General features: G+C 44.4%; 1 long non-coding RNA gene across 1 annotated transcript; it reads right to left on the bottom strand.

Moving 5' to 3' along the window:
* Positions 1–579: 579 nt before the first annotated feature.
* Positions 580–7,089, bottom strand: LOC146889401 (uncharacterized). Its single transcript, XR_015000090.2, has 4 exons — positions 6,973–7,089; positions 5,769–6,033; positions 2,996–5,178; positions 580–1,912 (listed from the first exon to the last, which is right to left on the bottom strand). It is a non-coding gene; the product is annotated as an uncharacterized LOC146889401 (long non-coding RNA).
* Positions 7,090–22,244: the final 15,155 nt, after the last annotated feature.

Below are 22,244 nucleotides of genomic sequence, written 5' to 3'. Positions count from 1 at the left end.
AGCATTCAGTGAAGTAAGAGTTCAAAAGGAGAAACAGACCCAGAGGACTTCACAACATTCTAGCTTCATGGATGCTATTGGCCTGAACCTCCATCTGCATCTGAGAAAATCTTGGCTCTTCCCTCAGTTACCCATGAGGCTAGATGTTCCAGGACTGTTTTATCTCCCCATAAACATGCCCACGGGGGAGAGGGTCCTAAAATCAGTTGCAGAGATACTCAAGAAAAATACAATGCCCCTGATCCTTGACGAATTTCACAAATACCGGTTCGGGCGCCACAATAGTCCAAGACTGTCCACCGCCCCCCCATCTATTTTAAAAACGACTTCGCGAAAATGTATGACTGTTATTCTTATTTTGAAACCACTGGCATTTGCTCAGTCCATAAACAAAAACACCATTTCTCGAAACCACCAGACATCAAGCATGCAATTTTCTTCCCTAATACTTTATCTAAAGGAGAGGCTACCCTGGGTATTTACTGTAACCACTGCACATTCTCTCTCCTTCTGCTGCCATGCACTTAGATGCGTTTTAATGAGTCATATTGTGAAGCACTGTATTTTTCGTTACTAAATTTATTAACATATACTTATGGGCGTACAGTTATACCATTTTTTTTTCCTGTGGTGTTTGTGTTAGGACTAATTTTTGCTAATTTCCTTTGTTTTCCCAAGGGATATTTTTGTCTCCTTCAGCCACAAAAATTATCTTTGATGTCGTTTTACCAAGGAAGAATGTAAAACTTTCCATATTCTCAGGAACCCAGTCCTAGTATGTATTCATCCATGTACTTTCAAGATGGCTTCCATTTCGTCAACCTCATGTATCAGAAAGGATAGACAGCAGGTATAATAGATTTCCTATGTCAGTGAACTTAATCCTTTGGTTCTGGATCCCCACGTGGAGTTTGCAGAACAACAGAAAATGAAGGAATGAAAGCAGCCCCATGAGGTGACTTCTATGAAAAGTTATGCGAACTCTCAAAACGTCTGTCTTTTCAAATATGGCTGAAGAGTAATTACCCCTTGACATAGGAAGAAATTAATATTTAATGAGTTAATAAACAGTTCATTATTCATCTCCAGGAGTCTTTTGCCTGTAAATCTGTATATGTTCGTACCATATTATGTAAATGTATATGCATCTCAAACATGCCAGACTGACCCAGAAAATATTCTGCAGTGGGGCAGAATTATGTGAAGACCCGAGTTAGATAAAGTGTAGAAAGACCTTATTTTCCTATTAGGGCTGGTTATGTACATTCATCATTGCTAAATAGGAAATTGGAAATTTATTCGATGTCAAGAAAAGCCATTTAGCCACTGATGAGTCACATTCTGCCTTGAGATGTCTGGCCGACTGGCGGATCACTTGTTGGCAAATATGAATGGTATTAAATTGAACAGGTAAGAAGAAAACAATAGACTTGCGAATTAACCAAATTAAATTTGTGGTGCGTATTTCCGAATAACACGGGCGAGGGAATGCTGATGCAATTTCCAGAAAGAGCAAGGATTCATACAGAGCACAGTCGTCCTTTACCAAGACCAAACCTCCAGGGCGTGCCAGAGCCCCGCACTCGGGACTCTCAGATAGCAGAGCAAAGCTGGGTCTCCGTCTCCTGCGCCTCAGCCACCGGCCAGAAGGATGGTGTGGAAAGCAAAGCCCCACGGATTCTAGCTCGGAAACCACGTAGATTTCTGTTGGTTTCTTTGATAAGCACCGTCCCCATTTCCAGGTGCGTTCACTGCCATCTTGATTCTCGCTTCTTGCTCTTTCCTGGATCCGGACGCCCCCTTATCTCATGATTCTCTCTGATTCACGGTTCTCAGCGTTAGGTGACAGAGGGTGCAGATTGAATCTGTGGTTCTGTCTCTCTTCTTTTATTACTCATCCTTTTTCAGATATCTGGTAATAAAAAAAATGATCTATATAGTATTCCAGATACCCACACATTTCACGTCAGAGAGGAGTTATCCTAGCATCCACATCACTGAATGGTACAGGGAAGCCCCATTGCCCTTCCCAGAATAAACTGAGGGCAATCAGTCTAAGAGAATACAGACTCAGACAGGCATTGCTTGCATGGCCTGCACATTTTCAGAGTGATTTTTTTTCTACTTTTGTGTGCCCAACGTAACAACCAAAGTACAATTTCAGGAGAGGTAAGTAGAACCTGGAAGCGCCTCTCTTAGATGGTGATTTTTTTTTTTTTAGTTTTAGTTTTTCCACAAATCCAAGTACAAATCAAAATACAACTAATTTAGAACACTCGGCTCACTCCGAGGACCTGACTAACCCCTTCAACCAAATTAGAGTGCTGGACACAGCCCCAAGAGACAAGCCGATGCCCTGATATTTCCGAAACAGTAACCAAGAGAGCTGAGGATTCCAGCCACCGGCCACTTTCCTGGTTTTAAACACACAGATCTTGAAGTACTGATTTTAACCATAGCAAACCGATCTTAGTCCCCCAGTCTGGACATCACTGAAAGACACCGGCTCTTTCAGACAGTGTCCCTCCTGTCTGGGATGAATGAGGAGTTTCTTTCTAAACCGTGTTCTATTTATACGTGGCAGTTCTCTGACCTCCAAAATGTCAGAGCTACCAGCTTGGAATCCCCTCACGGATTTGTTGCTGTGCCCCCCAGGGGAGTTTGTGGCAGATTAGCTTCCCAGAGGCACCCACCAACCTGAGCGACAGTCTCGTTCACTGACTTTCCTCTTGGGGAAAGTGGCAAGGTGGTCGACAGGAAACATTTTCTTGCCCCCTAAAGAGTTCTCTCTCTCAGTCTCTGCCCAGTGGTGCCTCAAAAACACTAGCACGTCTCATTCTTTCACCTATTGGCAGGTGGCAGGCAAAGGGTGGTATATGCTGACAATGGGAGATGGCCCGCCAAGGCAGAGATGCAATATCAGAAACAGAAAAAATAAAACCAACTGTTTTCCTGAATGAATCGGAAAGGCGTAGAACCCCCAAATGCTTCTCACCTGGGGATTTCTCCTCAATGTTTCCAAACCACATCGTTTATGGATTTGATGCTGTATGTTGGGCCTGTATGACGTACAGAGGTCTGGAAATTAGTGGCGGTAAGTCCTAGGCGGAGGTCACTTGGCTTCAGAATCGCTGGTGCATGCCTTCAGAGGGTGACGATTTCACAGCCGTCCTTGGCATGTGTAAACTGTTCCCCCAACGCAGAGAGGACTCATGGGAGTGGAATCTACTTGGTGATGGGCAAGGACCAACACAGTCCACAGCCTCCACACGATTTACATATGCAAAGGCGTAAGACTAGATGACCCACCAGTCATGATCTACAAAAGGTGAGGTCATTGTCTCATCTTTCCCCCTCCAAAAAAAACAAACTGTATGCTTGTCAGTAGTCACACTTTTAACACCCAGCACAAGAAATTGAAAGGTATCCTGCTTAATATTAGACCAGAAAAAAAAAATCTGATAATGTATATGGTACAGTATCCACTTATATGTAATGATAACAATATTAATTTTATTTCTAATAATATAAACATTTTTTCATTCTGTAATTATTAATTGCCTCTGGCATGCCTGCAATGACACTCCTGATCTATTTGTGGTCTCCATTCCTGTCCTCAATTCTTCTGTATAGTTAATGTTATTAAATAGGTGGATACTTATAATTGAGCTATTAAATGTTTTCTCCTTAACATTTGCTCCTTTAGAGCTTCACAGTCCACTGTTGTCTAAACTGCATCCCAGGACCTTGAATGACTTTTTCCCATTTTACTTAAAGAATTCTGATTGCATTATTTCCCCTTTTCCAAAATTACCCGTCTCTATATTTCTTCCGCCTCCTCCAGTCATCCAGAGCATCTAAGATTTTTCCAGGCTCTGAGAAACAGCGCACCGAGCTCCATTCTACCTGCCGCTATGACAGAGACCCTGACCCCGGGAGCTTCCCTCCCAGTACTAACGGCTAAACTGAAAACATCCCAGAAGCCACCTTTGAAGGACTTACTCTCCAGTGCTGAACAATCAGGTGGTAATGGCCGCTTAGTCCTTGAGAGATCAGCTGGGGATGAAGCCTAGAGGCCCAAGCCAAGGGAGCCCACCCATGCTTTTAACAAGGGGCTAAGCAGTGCGAACAACTGGCTATGGGGGGTCAGGATGCAGAAAATCAGGGCGGGCAGCGGAATTTCCAACAAGCTGCAAGCCCGGTGTGAGTTGAATGCTGTTAGAGAGGAAGAGGTGGTTCGGGCCTGGGCGCTGACAGTTGGTTCATCATCTTGCTGGGACGTTTCATTAGCCATGTGACCTGGAACGAGACAGCTACGGCATCTCGCTTCCTCTGGAAAATGAGAATCTTCTCTGTTGGAAAGTTGTCGGATGGTGGGACATGTAAGAATTGTGTCTAGCAGGCAGTAAGTGCTCAGTAAACACTTCTGTTCTCGCCATTGTCACTCTTATTACCAAGAGTGAGGATGTTGCTACTCTGGGAGGAGAACAGAGAAAAAACTGAGATTATAAGAGAGAGGACTGAGAAGACCCAGCCTCTCAAAGGCCCCATCCCCAGATACACAGGAAGTCATGGACAAAACAGTCCCCCCAAATCCCAAACTAAGGAGCAAATAGTAAACCTCACTGTTCCTGGACCCAAACACTTTCTTTTCTGCCACTTCTGAAGAATTAGATGCTCTGTGTTCTAGGTATGAAATAGTATAAAAACGCTCCGATTCTTTAGCACCGTACAAACCTTAGCTCTACAGTGAAGCCTTCCGGAGCATGCTCAGAGCCGTCTTTACTCTCCATGACGTAGCCCACATTCTGAATACTTCCCGTTTCCTTTTGATGCTGAGAAATGTGTTCCTCTCTCCCTCCCCGACCCCAGACACTCTTCTAGATACCCCTTTCACGGAAACAATCTCACCTCTGTGTTCTCGGGGTCTCTGCTGTCTTTTCTATTGGACCAGTCCTTCTGTCCCGTACTCCCAGCTCTCCATTTTAATTCCAAGAACGCCCTATCCCCTCGATTCATCCGCTTGCATCAGACTCGCCAGGCCCTTCAGCGACGCACGTTCCCACGGTCACCTTCCTGATATTTATCGTGCATCTACTATTGCATTGCCTGGACTTTCAGATACAGCGGAGAAGGAGACTCGGCCACGTCTCCGCTTTCACGGAGCGTGCCTTCTAGCTAGGAAATGAAAACAATGAATGATGTGTAGCAGTACTAAATTAAGCAGGCCACAGTATGTCTTAGGAGGTAGAGCTGCATGGACACCTTGGTAAGAGGGGGCCTTTCTGATGGGACAGCTTTGGAGCAGGCATCTGGATCAAAGGAAGCAATGAATACACAATACAATACTACATGCTCCCCTTGGGAGCAGCCCTGGCATCCACACGAGGAAAAGGACTCTCCTCCCGTGAGCTTCAGCTGCCTCCTCTGTTAAATCATGGCCAGGGCAAATCACTGGAAAGCGAGCATGACAATTAGAAAGGTGTTCAGAGGGGATCAGAAAAAAAAAAACAGCTCAGTGGACAACAGTTTTTCTCACACCGCTTCACCCAAAACTGCTCCGTGTTGAATTCTTGCACAGTTTAGGCATTGATCTAATGGTGGTAGGGAGGGGATAAAGAAAAGGTAAGCACAGACAGAAGCTCTAGGAACAAGTACCGGACTCTCTGAGAAAGAAGCCATGGCCCCCTGAAAGCTTGGTTTGTTTATCATAGACTGTAGAATGGAGGAGGGGCCATTGCGCACCTGCACGTGGAGGCGGGACTTACCGTCTACTGCTGAATCAGGGAGGCAGGTTTGCTGTCTTCAGATCATCATATTTGGGATGCAGAATGGTACAGAAGACATGTTCTGCACATGCTATCACCCTCCATGTTGGATCCCAGCGGAAGTCTTCGCCATCCCTCTGAGTTCGCCTGGGGAAAGCTTTGCCTTTACCAGGGGACTGCAGGCTTGCAGTCCTGGATCTGACCACAATAGAAAGTTCCTTTCTCCTGACTTCAGTCGCTCAGGGCTTCCACAGCTGCCTACAATCTGAAAAGCATTTCAGAGTTTACGGCCCCGGAGCACAGCATACAGTAGAGAAGACAGCACAATATGCCGAAATGAATGCATGTTTAAGAAACCTGTAAGTTAGCCAGGGGGGTGGTGGCACACGCCTTTAATCCCAGCACTCGGGAGGCAGAGGCAGGAGGATCTCTGTGAGTTCGAGCCAGCCTGGTCTATAAGAGCTAGCTCCAGGACAGGCTCCAAAGCTACAGAGAAACCCTGTCTTGAAAAAACAAAACAAAAAAAACAAAACAAAATAACAACAACAAAAAGTCTCCCAGCTATGATTGTGGGTATAAAATTAGACTGTCTGTCTTCAGAACACGGATTGAAATAAGTATTAAAGTTGTTAATACATAAACGACACTGCCCAGTCTTTGCCCCAAACACACGTTAGGTCCTTTTCTCATGACTTTTCCAAGGTGTTTTTAGGGGGAGTTGTGGGGCTACATAGAATTATTGAATGGGCTACTTCTTCCAGGCTTAATATTTAAAATTTCATTCAGTCACAATAAGCTTGATATTATTGGGGTTCTGGGGTTGGGGCAGAAAGGAGAAGGAGCAACTCCTGTCAAGTAACCCAAAAGTCTTCATAAGGAGAAGTCTTGGCAGAGACAGCCTATAAACATACAAGTGTTCCTGCTCAAGAAAGCTCATTCAACTTAGGAAGTTTGACATTTTCTGAAAGATGGAGACACCCTCAAACAACATCCAACAGTGACTCCAGATGGAATTTCACCCTCCCAATTCTCCATACAATATACCTTGAAATCTCTCTCTCTCTCTCTCTCTCTCTCTCTCTCTCTCTCTCTCTCTCTCTCTCTCTCTCTGGCTGGTCTTTCATACTAAGACCAGGATCACCAGCATATTCTGAAAAGGGAAGAGCTAATATTTCCCTACAGCTGTGTTGACGACAAGACATACCGCAGCGGGGAGGGGTATAAACGAGGGGGTTGGTGAACGGCTTGCAGACCTGCCCTGAGACGCCGTCCCTGTCCCTGGACTAGTCTTGTGTCATCGCTGCGAGTCTCGTGGAGATCAGATTCTGTATCACCTATCTCTATATTTACTGCCTAGGTGTACCTTGCCTTTTATTGGGATTTAAAGGCCATCTAACCTCTGACTAATCCCAAGTCTGCATTTCCAGCCAGGCCCACTTCACCCAGCTCCAGGCACGCTTACTCATTTCTTTATGAGATATTACTGCTCGGGGGCTATTAAGTTGCTTCATGTGCACTCCCTTCCAACCTTCTGAAACAAATGAGCTGATTCCTCACAGTGACCCCTAAAACTTAGCTAGTGTTTATTTATCTGCTTACAAACTTACTTTCTTACTTTTTGTGGTAAGGGATCTCTGTGTTCTTCAGGCTTCCTTAATTATTCATGAGTACCACCGTGCCTGGCTTCCTACCCCTGCCTCTCCCTGTTGCAGCTGAGGTTAGGTGTTAGCTCACTGTCTCTTCAGAACCTGGCAATGGCTCTTCACTTCATCACAAAGCCACGGTCCTGCTGGCGACTCTTTAAGAGTACCAGGTTTTCATGCCGAGCTGCCTCTTGAAGTCCCCCTTGGCTGTTCTCCCTGGGTTTGAAGTGTGCCGTTTCTTCTGTGTTTAACAGTCTGCTTTCTGATACAAACCGGCTCCCCCAAAGTCGTGTTACTAGTCTTGGCCTTTAAAAGGACAAGGGCCTAGCTCTTAGGAGCCATCTTTAGCATCATTTGAAGGAGCACTGTCCTGTAAGGAAGGAAGTACTACTTCTGACCTTCCGGCTAAGGACTAAGGACTACACAGAGCTTTCAAAGCACGGAGATCATTGACTATCTCAAAAGACAATCCTGGAGCATGTAAAAGGAGAGAGAGAGAGAGAGAGAGAGAGAGAGAGAGAGAGAGGTGAAGAGTTGGAGGCATCATTCAGATACAACCTGTGAAGGAACGCTGTTCTAAAATGAACCAAACACAGGGAGATGGGAGGTAGAAAACACGGGTAGGAAAGGGGGAGAGAAATTATGACAGGAGACAGAAGTTTGAAGTCAAGAAAATCCAGAAGACAGAGGGATTTATCCCTAGGGCTCCAGAACCTAGGGACAAAGTTGCTTTTGGATAGGACAAGGATGATGTGGTCCACCACCAAGGAGACCAGACCGTAACACTGCCTGGGAGGCAAGCAGAACTCTGAATGTATAGTTACCCCGAAATGTCTAGTGAGTTTATGCTGCTGTCTCTCTAGGGGGTAGCCTTGAGCTGTCATTAAAAAGCTACCAGTGACTGCCCCGGATGCTGATGGAAACATCAGGAGGGCGAAGGGTCGTAACCTTTCCTATGAAGGGACCCTAAGAACTGCCCCCCTCCAAGTAGATTTGAGATGGGAGGGGGAAGGAAAGAGAATGGCGTGGGAGGGAGTGGAGAGGGCCCGGGACAGTCTTAACTTCAATACTTCACTCCCACCGAAGATCGGCCGTTTTTAAGTTTTCTGCAGCACACATAATTGCATGTACAATCTGCGGTTCTTCCCAGAAGTGAGGCAGCGACAGCAAGGCTGGAGGTATGATAATAAAACCCCGGGTATTACACAACGCACCCTGAGCTCCAAGAAGAACCATAGGAGGGAGGGTGTCCTAAGAAGGATGCACAGAGCCGCCCAAGACTGGAGATTTGCAAGTTTTTATTAACCTCCTCGAGAGTTGAACGCCTGCCTCACTACCTGAGACTGTTTCTTACTCAATTGTGGCTGCACGTGCTTTAAAGATGAACTATGGGTTCTTTTTAAACTAAATGTCTTGATAGCATAATGAATATTAAATACATCTCAGACCAGCACAGAGCCCTCGGGAGCAGCTTTGTGGCGGCTCAGGAGTGCCCCCTACAGGCTGACTTTCAGAACGCAAGCGGAGGGCTGGCTAAGAGCAGGCGCGGCTTTTTGGGAGTCTCAGGGAGGCTCCATTAAGGAAGGTTAGAAACCTCTGCCTAGGAAGGGTCTAGGAAACGGGCAAATAACATGAACTCTCGCTTTTCATCCTTTGGTGAACAAGAAGAAATGAAAGATTTGTGCACGCGTTTTCCTTTATTCAAAAAATTGTCGGTATTAACCAATCCCCGACCATTAGAAAAAAAGACATTAGTAAAAACTGCGCTCATCCTTAGGTTGAAATCACTGTCAATGTCAGAACACGCATGAGAATGATAGAAAAAAAAGGAAAAAAGCCAATATCACCTGTATCCAATATCAGAAATGATTTGCATGTGATGTTTGCAACATTAAGAGAAAATGCAGACGTGTTCCTTAAAATGAAGAGAGGGGAGCTCAGGGTTGAGGTTTTATTTAGTTCTTTATCTGTTAGAAACGTCGGGGGGGGGGGGGAGGCTTCCACCTATGAATGTTATGACTTAAAATATTAATGATTATAAAAATATCAGTCCCGGAAAGGCATGAAAACATGCTATGTGGGTATCAGTAAATCTTAATAGAGTACATGAATGTATCCATAATTATGTAAAATATATTACGGTACCGATACTCAATATTATACAGTGTATAAAATATATTACAATAAATTAGAGGCAGAAAATCTTAAAGCATTTCGCTTAACCTAAATTTTTTGGATCCATATGTTCTGATGAATTCCACTGCAATTTGAAAAAGGAAAGGAAGGGCAAAATGTTCACCCAAAAGCCTCTAAAATGTTTTACTGGAGAGATTTTTGAATACTAATAATAGTACAGTTTCAGAAATGAATGTGTTCGATTTTGTAACCATTCAATTAAACCCAGAATTACATAAATGCTTAGAATGGACACAATATATTTACCTAAATTAACAGCCTTCTTTATACGATCTTCGAATAAATACAGATCTTTGGGAAACTTCATTTAGCATCATAAAATGTTCATTTAGAGCCAATTTCAGATATATTCCTAAGATACACATAAATGTATGTGATTAAGTTGACAGATCACACTCACGAACCTTGAATAAACAGTGCTTTCCCTGCTCAGAAAGAAGAGGTTGAGGTCATGGCTCGGTAATTTGTGTTTCTTGTGGAATTTTATAACATAGATAAATACATGTTCCACTATTTAAATTGCTTGACAGTATCCTGACAAATACGTTTTCAGTAGGTGACGAAAGTCCGTGCACTGATGGAGCGCTTTCTAATATGTTGGTCTCCCTCAGCGATCTGCTGTTTGGCCTCATCACACCTGACTCCTCTGCCCACACTGTTGCCCCGGGCGTGTGAGGTGCCCCAACATGGTCAGAACCTACAAAAAAAAATAATAAAATTACTGTATAAGCCCTACAAGGGTGTGCTCAAAGTTAATGAGCATGGGATTCACTCAGTTCCCTTACAAAATGTGGCCCAAATGTACTTTAAAATGACGCTTTTGGAAATATGAAAAATTTTCAGCACCATAACTATTCTGAGTTTGAGTTTTTAAAAACAACACGGAGAAAGGACAGGGGAAAAAAATGGCAAAACAAACAGCAAAACAGCCCAGTGACTTGGGCAAATAAATTAACATTTGCAAACTATCTTAATTAGCAAATTATTAAACACGGTATTGACTCAGAAGGAAATTTTGAGACGCCTGAACAATAAGTATAACCTGAAAAACATGCCTAAGCCTTAAATATTATATATACAGTCTTAACCTGGGAAATGTATCTATGTACAATTAAGACAATTTTAAGTGAACTTCTAATCAAATTGAAAGCAGTCTGGGCTTGCGTGTGTTTCTTTGGTGTTTGGAAGATGTCTTAAGTTCAGTCATTGCCTTGCACCCCAGAAAACGCCGACATTTTCCAAAAAGGGGCAGTTTTTTTCCTACTCTCCTACCATGAAAAATGCTACCTTTTTTGGCTAATACAAAGAAACCACGATTAACAGTGAAACCGTAAATACTTTCGGTGCTAACCACAAATGGCCTTTCCCATGGAGAAATGGCTTACATGTGTTCTGAACGTGTTTGGTTTCCTTTTGTGTGGAAGGGGCTGTGGGGAATGTTTTTATCTAAGAAAAGAACAATGGCGGCGGGTACGTTGGGCAGCTTTCTAAAATGAGAAACACCCGTTGGATTTAAAGCGAGTTTTGTCTGGGCCCGGGGAATTCAGAATGAAGCAGCCTGGTGATGGTTCAGGATGCTCTAGATGGGACTCTGGGGCCAAACATTCCCTGCACAAGGCAGCAGGCCCTCCCTGCCTCCCTCATGCATCTGGCCAGCATGTGAAGGCTCTCAGCAGGCATAGTCAGTACACAGCTCCCTTTCGGCAGCTTGGCCTGGCTCAGTCGCTTTCACAAGGTCCCCTGTGCGACAGCCGGGGTCCTGGCCTTTTCTTGTGGCGGCATGTGAGGCGCTGTACCTCGCGTCTGCCAGGAACAGACTGTGGAATGTCACACCAGGTGACATTTCAAGTCAATTCTCAATTTGAATCGACGATCTGGACGGTTTTGCACAGTGTCGTTCACACCCTGCAAACACGTAGGAGAGGGAAGAAGGCCTTTCAAACTGTTCTTTCCTGACGGCAGCAACCAGGGGTCTCCTCGCAAAAGGGTCCTGTGGTGGGAATTAAAGACAGTGGCGTTCTGTAGTCTTTTCCGTTGTCATATATAAAAGAAAAACGAGGAGATCTGAAAATCAGAATGGGTTAGAGCTGATCTCTACCCAACTGGCTCCATGCCCACGGTGTACCGTTTCTAAGAAAAGATTTGCTCCCTGCCGCGTTAGCTTCTGAAACCTTTCTGCCACCGAGTACCCCACTGAAGTTCTCTGTTTCGAGTTATCTATATAAATCTGTAGGATTACTGAAGAATAAGAGGGCAAACCTCTTATCATGCACGAGATTAAAGCCATAAAGTGGCTATTTGCTCTTTCCATCCTTCCCCTTGCTTTCACCGTGTGAAGAGAATTAGTGATTTTTAGAGAAGTAAACTACTCTTAAGACACGGTAAAGGGTGTTTCTTTGGTTGGCTTTTGTTGATTGTTTTTCAGCCTGAGCCTTCATTGTGTTAAAAATCATTTTAAAGAGAAATAAAATCATTTATGAAAAATAATAAAGCCCGCTATTTAGCATCAAGCAGAGCTGTTAATTCAGCTATCAATCCCCCCCCCCCAGGATTCCTGGCTTTGCAATTAGTTGCACAATGGCTTTCGTGATGCTGATGGTCTGTGATTCCAAGTTACTGCTTAGACCAAGAGGGTTGGGGTGGGGGTGGTCAGGAATTACACAGGTGGATCCCTCTTGCCCATAAGAAAGAAGTAATGGACTCATTCACAGCGGAAGATCCTCAATTCCCAGAACAACTATCCCGTCTCCTTCTTATTTGCGTTGTATGTTAGTGAAACCTGAAACTCCTTTTATTTGGTTTCCATCCATTAGTATCGCTAAAAGGTGGGTTCTGTGGACAGAGCCAAGCACCTACATCAGAGATGAGAATGCCCCAGGGCAGAAGACAGAGAGCACGGCCTATTCAAAACCTTGTCAAAGGTTCACCACTGAAGAGACAGGTACCACCAGGAACTGGGATTTTAGTTGTGGCTCAGACCGTCAGGCACAATATAACAATGCAATATTAACCCCATAAAAGTCAAAGGGGGGCATTTTTAGTTGATTATCCTAAGGGCTTTTAAAAAAGAAATTGGAAGCTAATCTATAACAAAGTATGGGGCAGTTTTAGTATAAAATGATGTGAAGGGACAGCTTTTAACATACCTGAGGGTGGTATGATTTGTTTGATTGTAATTAGGCCTCTTTAAGCCAAAATGGGCTTTAGAAAAATATCGAGGGGCGATAAACAAAGAGACCGACCCAAAGTAAAACTTATTTTGTACTTAACGGCTCCTCTCTCCCCAAAGCACCGAGATCACGTGGTAGAACAACTTTGTGCTCTCTGGTCCATCTTCATCTTCAAAACACCCCAACTCGTGATGCTAAGAAGAAAGCCAGCACAGCGCCCGGACCCATTAACATCGGTTTGCTGGGATATGGATCTTACAAACATCGCGTCTTAGAAATGAAATCTTTAGTACATGTTTTCACCTTTTCCATGAACTGTTTTTACAGGTAAACTATCAACAATTTTCCATTCTGAAACTTCACCAAGGAGTTGCCACAGTTCCTTTTCCCAACAGGGATCCAGGACATCCTTCACCCATCCTGAGCTGCAACTTCCCAAAGGGAAGTTCATAAGGCACTAACTTGAGATTTTTAACTCTGAAACTTGCTTGAGATTCGTTCACGATCTCGCTAGTCGCCTTGGGGAAGGCTAGAGGAGACAGTTTTCCAGGACTCTGGGCACCGGGGAGTGGGATGGGAGCATCTCACCAGGGCTTTCAGAGGCCACAGCTTCTTTGTCCTCTGCACCTGGGCTTGCATCCCCCCCCATACGGGTTCGCTGAATAGACAGCAAATGCAAAGGCGAGCTGGTCCCTTGGCCCTGCGCTGAGCAGCCCTGGCAGCTCACAGCGGAGCAGGGCAGGTACGTGGTCTAGTTCTTGCCCCAAACAAGGCACCTTCACCCGTGCTTCTGAAGTATGGGAACCATGGCTCCTTCACCCGTGCTCCGGAAGCAAAGGTCCACTCATCCATGCTCCCAAAGCATGGCGACCAACACCTTGCTCTACCACACTAACACCAGGAATAACCTCTGTGTAAGATGTTTCCTTGGGTATTTCAAGACCCACTGTCTAACTGTTTCGCAGCACCGACTTCAGGCCCTGTAATGTTTAGGTATGTGTGTGAAGCGAGCCCTGAAGCCCTGCGGGTCCTGCGATGTTTTTCTCAAGGTCTGGCACGCTTCCCAGTGGGCACTTTGGATTGCTTAATGAGGGTACTCCTCTACTAAAAGAGAGATTCCAGACCCTTTCCAGATCATACACGCTGTATTTCCTAACGTGCTTTTCCTTTTATATGGCTATGTATATGAATATCAATACTTAATCGACGGGTTCTGCTCAATGTTACCAAACTAGGCATCATAAAATATATTATCCAAAGAGGATATTTGGTCTAATATGCTTTAAAACTACCCATCCGAGAATATATTAATATTGATTTCAGGCATCCCTTAGCATTAACCAGATTGATATTTATAAAATATTCACTTAATTAAAAAATAAAAGTCTGAATTAAGAGATAGAGTTTTATCAATAATGCTCTGAGTGTCCTATACTGTTTCAAACAGTATTCTGGTGCGTGCAGTGGGTACCTATAACTCAACCGTATACACCTGACTGCAGTGACCAACACCGTGTGAATTGGCAGCTTAACTGACTCTCTCAGTGTTTTCTCTGCCACCTTGAGCACAGTCTGACCAAATAAATGCTTACCACTCTTTTTAATTTATTTTTAATTTAAATTATTTTTAATTTAAAAAATATAACCCGTCTATATTAACATAGCTCTATTACCCCGGGAATCATCCTTTAAAAGGAAGAGCGTGGTTTTAAAGTAGATGCGATTTATCCCATGAATCTGTTCACTCTTGATCTGTGTTTCCACACCAAGGACAAAGTTAAAGAGATGAAGAAGATGCCCATGCTATTAAAAACCAATAACAGTTTTAGACTCTTGACTTCGTTGGAATTCTGCATCACGGGGACCTTGTCAAAGTTCTCTGTTTTTAATGTCAATGACTATAATGGAAAGGTGTGGAAGTAATTGTTCTACCCTGACTGACGCTGTCTAGTAATCGATAATGTTGATATGATCCCTGTGCCTGGACAGTCTGCCTGAAGAGAATCCACCTTCAGCCTCAGCAGATTTGCTTCCCTAGGAAACGGAGAGGCCCCAGAGGGAGCATGTTGAGAGGATGCCCAGAGACCTTTCCCATGGACTCCTTCGGTCAGCGTGCTGTGTGAGGATCAGCCCTGTAACCAAGTTACTATCCACGTTGGTGTGACCACCCAACTCCCACCATGCAAGCAGTGAGAGGCAGAGGATGTAACATAGTAAGGAACAGCCTAGGACAGTGAGACTGTTAGGGCATAGTCTTGTGTCCATGAGAGGCCGTTCACCTTTAAAAACGATGGATTACACAACACGCCTCTCCGCACTCCTTCATAGTGTCTGAGTCATACCAAAGAGAGGGTGCTCAGGGCTCTGCAGGTCTAGATTCTCAATCTCTCCAGTGCCCCTCCCTTAGGTTACGGCTTCGACTCAAGCACCACTATGGAAAGAGTGGCACTCCAGGGGAGCCGGAGACTTCAGGGAGCGTCCAAGCAAGGCTTCCCTGATGAGACTAGCAAGAACTGAACTCGAGACAACTGCCAACCACTGAGAGCCCATTTCTACTCAGCGCACCAGGATTTCCCATCCCTTCCTTCTGTATTTTCTCCCCTGGAGGACAATGGGAGGGAGAGAGTGTCTACCTTTCCACGCGTGTTTCCCCAGAAGGAAAAGTTAGGACGACAGAACTGAAGAGTTGGTCTTGGCCGTGGGCTTCAATTTTATCCGCAACTAAAGATGGACCTTACCCTGGAGGCTGGTGCACACTGCCTTGATGGAGACGCAGATATCAAAGATGTTTCCATGCAAAACAATTCTCCTGTTCTAGGATTCCCACTGCAGAGCCCTGGAGAAGGGCAGAGGTCACTCTGACATGGCCATTGCGCAGGGACCTGGGGAACGGCGTAAAAGACATCATTCTTCTTCAGATTCAGGTGCTCCAGCTGACTTGGGAGAAATGTTGAAGGGGTAACTGCCATGTCTAAGACTGAACAGAATCCAACTGACTCGCACTGGCATCTCCAAGTACAGTGGCCACCAAAGCTTTAAGCCCTGCTTCTTGCTCTTCCGCTTGCTACCCTGATTGTCTTCCGCAGTGTTCAACGAATCTCTTGAAACTTTCCCGTATCCGCTTTAGGATTTTCGGCAGTCTTCCCTAGCACAAACTGTTGAGATGGCTCCCTCGTTGTAAACCCGAACCCCCTCTTTTATATCACTGGTTATGGAAGAATACAGGGACCGTGCCTGTGTAACTGTGGGTCACCACCATGTTTCCAAAGCTTCTATGTTCCGTGGAGTAGGTGCTTCATAAAATTCCACCTGAGGTACGGAATAGTTTTGAATTCACAGCTGGTGGGAGCTCTTTCCTGCCAGGTGAAAAGGAACAGATTTCCCAAACAATGAATAGCCACGGATAATGTAAATTCGCTATCGTGTGGCTACCGACGAAAACAGTTAACACCCAGCAAGGCCATTTTCTCCAGTTCCACGGTGCCAAAAAAAAAAAAAAAATGACCAGACACTCTTTGCTAGCTGCTACCCCATCATGCTGTTCTTTTGGTTTGCTCCGCGCAGAGGCACCCCTCTAGTGCTGTGACTATTTGTAGGGATTAATGCTTTCATCTGATAACATGCTCCGGACATCTCCGTTCGGAGTCTGCCCATCACATTCCCAGCTTTGCCTTTGTGTCTAGAAACTTCCCATCTCCATTAGACACGTGAACCTGAGATGCTTCTCCTGATGCTCGCCGCGGTGTCCCGGTGACCAGTAAAATGAAGGCACCTGAGAAATACAGCTTCCTGGTGAGGTGAATGAGCCGATGGTTAACTGTGTCTAACTCACCAACTACACCTACCATCTTCCTGTTGACATTTATTGTAACATTATCTTTATTCCTTCCGAATGCTGAGGCTCTTTTATACAGTTCTTCCTGTTATGATGACCCCTCCTAACCATGAAGTTATTTTCCCACAAAATTATTTTCTTCGCTACTCCATAACTACAATGTGGCTACCCTATGAGTCATAATGTAAATAGCTATGTTTTCTAATGGTCTGAGGAGACCCCTGCGAAAAGGCTGTCAGACAACCCCAAAGGGCTCACAATCCACAGGTTGAGAATCACTGAAAATAGTTTGCTTTGTTTCCATTATATGTTGAAGGAAAACCACCTACTTCATGGTTTTCTCCCCTTGTCAAATCTAGAACTCTCCACAGATAGACACCGGACACACCAGCGGCTGGATTTTTCTAAGACCATGCCTAGCCTTGTATCAACAGCTTTGGCATTATAACCTTGCAGTGTAATCTACCGCGTATTCCGTGGTCCTTAGTATTGGTCCTTAGCAGATACAGGCTAAACTCCTGCTACTTTAAGAACATCGATGCTACGTGAGTTGAAGAGCCAGGTCAGGCCAACATGTGTCAAAAGCGCTCACATTCTATTGGCAGTGTGTACTCCCTCCCTTTCAGGCAGAACAGAGACAATTTTTCTCGCTGTTACCCATCTCAGGCTGGATGACTGGAATCGGTATTCTGATTTCTGCACTCCAAATGGCCGTGCCTGACGTCACCTCTCATCAGAACTATCTGAAATTGATTTCTCAAAATGGGATGGAAGCAACTGTATAGATCGGACCTACAGTGTCCAGGCTAGACACTGGAGAAGATCAAGGCAAAATTTCCTTGGCCTTAATCTCGGGAGCGTTCTCAGTGTGAGCATCTCGAAAGCAGGAGCCTGTTAGCTAGCATCCCTCTACCCTGGCCCCTTCGCAGTAGATGGGCCCAGTTAACCAGTCCCACACCCTTTCTGCTGACCTGGGCCTGATTGTGACCAAGCATGTGGGAAAGCTGACTTTAGCCACCAAAACCAAAGTATTGAAAACTGCTGACAGGTTTCCTTGCAGACCCGTGTCAGAGGCACAGTGCGTGCCCTGGCGACCAAACAGACTTTTGGAGCCCTTGGCTCCCTAGCGTGCAATTTAAAGCCCTGAACAAAAGCATTCCCTGGGTTGTGTGGGTGCAGTATATGCAAGCACTAAGCTGATTTGCCCCACAATGCAATTACTGCCACCATTTTCCCATCTTTCTGCCCATTTCATGTGGTACTCATTTTGTTTGAGGCCTTTGCCTAATTTAGGGGGTACATGGATTCTGTTCGAATTACCCCCCACCCCAATCCTCCTAGGTTTGGGGAATGAGTCGTCTGTGCAAGCCACAGAAACCTACTGTATACGTTGACATGCTGAAAAACAAAAAGAAAGCAATCTGTAGATCTAGCATCTTGGTGGTGTGGGGGGACTACCGTCTTCAGGTCCTAGGACCTCGTCCCTGTCTCCTCGCCTTCTCTCCTTGTCCTGGGACACTCTGGGACACACATTTTGAGAAACAAACAACAGCAAGGAAACAGAAAGCTTGCAGACAGCCATTTGACAGGTGTTAGTGGTAGCCCTGTGCTCCTGTCATTCAAAGTCACCAAACCTCACGGCCCAGGGGACATGTGTGTGTGTGTGTGTGTGTGTGTGTGTGTGTCTTCAAGCGTGAGCGTAAAAGCAATCAGCTGTGAACGAGTAATTCAGGTGGGGCTCACGCTGCCTAAGTGCAAAGAGAAACAAAGCTGGGCAGATGAGCCAGTGAGTTCCTAGCAACAGGTCAGTGTGCACTAGTTTCTGGAGTTTTCGTCAGTATGAGATGCTCAGGAAGCATCCCCAAGTCCTGGGGAAACCGAGAAATGTAGATGGCAGCTTCCTATTCAGGTGTCCAAAAGGAGGCTTGCTGTCAGAGTGCCCAGGCCAGCCCTGAGGAAACCAATGTGTCTGGAGAAGATTGGGGTGCGGGGGAAAGAGGGGGCGGTAAATATGATCCAAAAAGACGGCAAGAAATTCTCAAATAACAAATAAAAGCTTGAAAGTACCTGTTCAGTAACCTGCTCTGGCGAGCAGACAGGCTTGAAAAGGAAGTGGGCAGAAGGGATCCCTTATTGATTTACAGTCGGTCACTTGGTCTCGTTGAACTTTGGCAACACAATAATTCAAGTTATTAAGCCAGAAATTTCAAAAGCTCGGTGTCAAAAAGCAATATGAATGTGTCAAACGCTTGTGTAAGCTTAGTCTCATGCATGTAAAAGGAGGGAGCTTCAGGACCCCCAAGCAGATTGTTTTCTTTCCTGTGGCGTTTGTTTGTTTGTTTGTTTGTTTGTTTGTTTGCTGGGCCTGGAGTGTTTTTATTCTGCAAACTGAGTGCATCCCTCTCCTATCCTGGGAACCGGTGACATCACGGGGAACACTCTCTCCAAGTTGAATCAGCACCACTGACACTTTTGGTAAAACGTCTCTGCCTCTGTCTCTGTGCTAACGTGAGCTCAGGAAACAGGGAGTTAAAAGTTGGCTTTCCCCCCCTTAAATTGGAACAACTGGAATCAGCACTTCGCATTATTTTAAAAATGAATGCTGAGAATCAGCAATTTCCTTGTGTGCGCGCGCGTGGTTTTTTTTAAAGATCTTGAGGGTTTTTTTTTATTTAAAGTGGAAAACTACATTAAGTGCCACGCAGTCAACAAAGAATCAGCCATAAAAGCGTAAGCCTTCCTAGAGTTATAAAATACGTCCATTGTGCCAACCCCGCTGCCAACGATGAAGTTTGGAGCATTAATATGCCTTCATTGCAGTTTTAATGCCTTAATATTGACTCGATAGCTCTTTGGGGTAATTTTGCTTTCTCGGGTACTTGAAAGGTGATGATGTCAGCGTTCTTCGCCCTGATTCATATGCAGGTTGATGAAGCTGAGTTATTTATTGAGTTCCATTATATTTTCTATAAACATTAGTTCTCAATAAACAGAGACATTTAGCCGAGGGTTTATTTATTAAAGAGGTACTGTACAGATGGTTTTGCCACACATGAAGTGTTGCAGAGGATATTACTCAGAGATAATCAGCTGTGTTATAGCTTGGCTAAATTAATAAGATGATAATGATGAAATTGATGCTTTTGAGCTAGGCTTGGTAAATGGTTTTTGCATAAACAAACTGATAAATTTGAGAAGCAATTACTTGCTTGTCAAAGATAAAAACACAACAGGGCCCATTTATAGTTAGGTCCTATTTATTTTTAAAGATGGTACCAGATTTTATGTTTAATATGCCGCAATTAAAAAATAATACTTAAATGAAGAAGAATAAAAAAGTAACTTTCGAAAATCTCCTTCAGATTTGAGGGAGCCGTGTTGCTTGATTGGAGATCCAGCAAACTTTCTGCTGCGTGGGAAATGAAATCATTTGTGAAAGACAACAGGAACATTCTACATCAACATTTTAAGAATATAGGCATGTTGCAGAAACACTTGATTGACAGCTCTTTCTCCCCCCCTTCTCTGCACATGCGCGCGCTTGTGTGCACGCGCGCGCGCACACACACACACATATGTGGGGGGGCGCAGAAAAACTTTTTATCTGATTCTCAAATACCAAATGAATTAACTGACCTAACTAACAGCAGTCTACAAAAGATACAGAATAAGTCTATTTTCTTCAAAGATTGTACAGTGTCCCCTTGTACACTTGTACGTGAAAGGTATGTGCTCATTGATAACATACATGAGTCTATTTTGTTACGGAACACTGGTTTTGGTACTTTGAACGCCAGAACTGATCTAGAAGGTCAAAGACCTATTAATCTTGCCTATTCAGTTTCATCTCTTTTGGGGTTATTTTGTTGCTCATCTGTTTTTGCTGTTGTTGTTGTTTTCCCTGAGGTGCCCCTTGCAGACTTGGATATGCCATGTGTACTTTATAGGCATCAGTGGGACCGTTCATAAAATAGACTGTCTGCAACTGTTTGAGAGGAAACACGTGTACTTTAACTCTGTAAAGACCTGCTGCCAGTCTCTGGACAGGCCGCATCATCTTATCCAAAGTGGTTGCATACGAAAGAGCAAATTGCATTATTTTTCTCCTTGAAACATTCAAGGAGACAATTTTTAGCACCCTTTTGCTGCTTGGATATTTTCCTTATACCTACAATGAATTCTTTGCCAAATAGCAGATGACTTATACACACGCAAAAATAAGTCATCATAATTTTAAATGTTAGGCTCTAAGATTGTTGCTGACTGTTGTGTCTTGATTTGAAAGAAAGCCTTAGGGACAGAAGCAAGAAACCCCTGTGCTCCGATGTCTTCTGTGCTAATACCACCCAGGAGAAGGGAGCAAGCAACTTACACCGCCGAATAGTCACCTCTGCGACTTTTAAAGAGAGCTGTGACTTCGCTCGTTTCAAACGACATCATCTGAAAGTAAATGACGACTGTGAGCATTCAACACGAGCTACTGTGTGAGAAGGGGTAGTCCTACTTTGTTGTCTGTGTGGGGCAGCACAGTGGTATTTATGGGCACAGTAGGAAGCCTATCCTGGAAGCTGCAAAAAAGAAAAAATAAAAGAGAGAGAGAGAGAGAGAGAGAGAGAGAGAGAGAGAGAGAGAGAGGTCAATAAATACAAAGTGAAATGAGAACAAACAGGAGTGAACAGGACTGTTTTTAAAAATACTTAATTTTTATAATTCATGATAAAAGCATGCCTAATGATTTGCTCTCAAGTTCGGTCGCGATTGTTATCTCCTGCTTAATTGGAAACCACCGCTCCCCAGGACTAATTACAGCTCCGTCAAAAAGAAAGCCGAGTCCAGATACGTCTTAGGGGGACGTGAAAATTAGGTGAGGTCCCATAAACTAAATTAAGGGATGAAACGGTAAGTCATTTCATGGGCTATGAGACCGCAGCAGGGCAGCAAGGAAACAAATCCAGGGCTTCTTTAACCACAGCATCAAGAAGCACGGAAGCATAGCACGTCGAGCTACGTTGTGTGGTGAAGTGTCCATTGGTTAGCTTAAGAACTGACTACAGCTAGTAGAATTCTAGGGGGCACCTGAAGCATTGCAGGCTTTACTGAAAAGAGTGATCTAAGCGTTTAGCCAAACCTGGGGTCCTGGCAGCTGCACTAAATTCCCTCCCAGCACTAATACACATGTGAGCTGTGCGCTAAGATCTCGTCTTGGTCCTAATAGTATCTGAAAAGTATCCCCCAGCTCACACGTTCAAAATGGGAGGTATTGACCATTTCCTATAGAATTAAAGAACGGAAGAATGCAACATTTATCTGTGCTATTTCCCCTTGATGTCAGATGTGTGTGGTCACATGCTGCCACATGCCTGGACTCGGAGAGTTGCCCTGGCCTTTGACAAATCTCCTTTGATAGTGATTTTTCCAATGGTACGCCACTCTTCCCGACACTTAATACAGGAGTTATTCCATCCTAATACAAAAAAAGACCTTAAAGATTGGATATTTACTTGGCAATCTAACTTCCAATCATGTAATGTTAAATTAAGAAAATGTCCCTTAAAAAATTACAATAGCAAAGTTGCCACAGTGGCGAGGTTGCTTCGGGACAGTGTTCAGAGGCCGCTTTCTGTTTCTCCTG

This window comes from Myodes glareolus, chromosome 27, assembly GCF_982192425.1.
Source record: "Myodes glareolus chromosome 27, mMyoGla1.1, whole genome shotgun sequence".
Classification (NCBI taxonomy): Eukaryota; Metazoa; Chordata; class Mammalia; order Rodentia; family Cricetidae; genus Myodes; species Myodes glareolus.
This window is presented reverse-complemented; position numbering and strand designations above follow the sequence as displayed.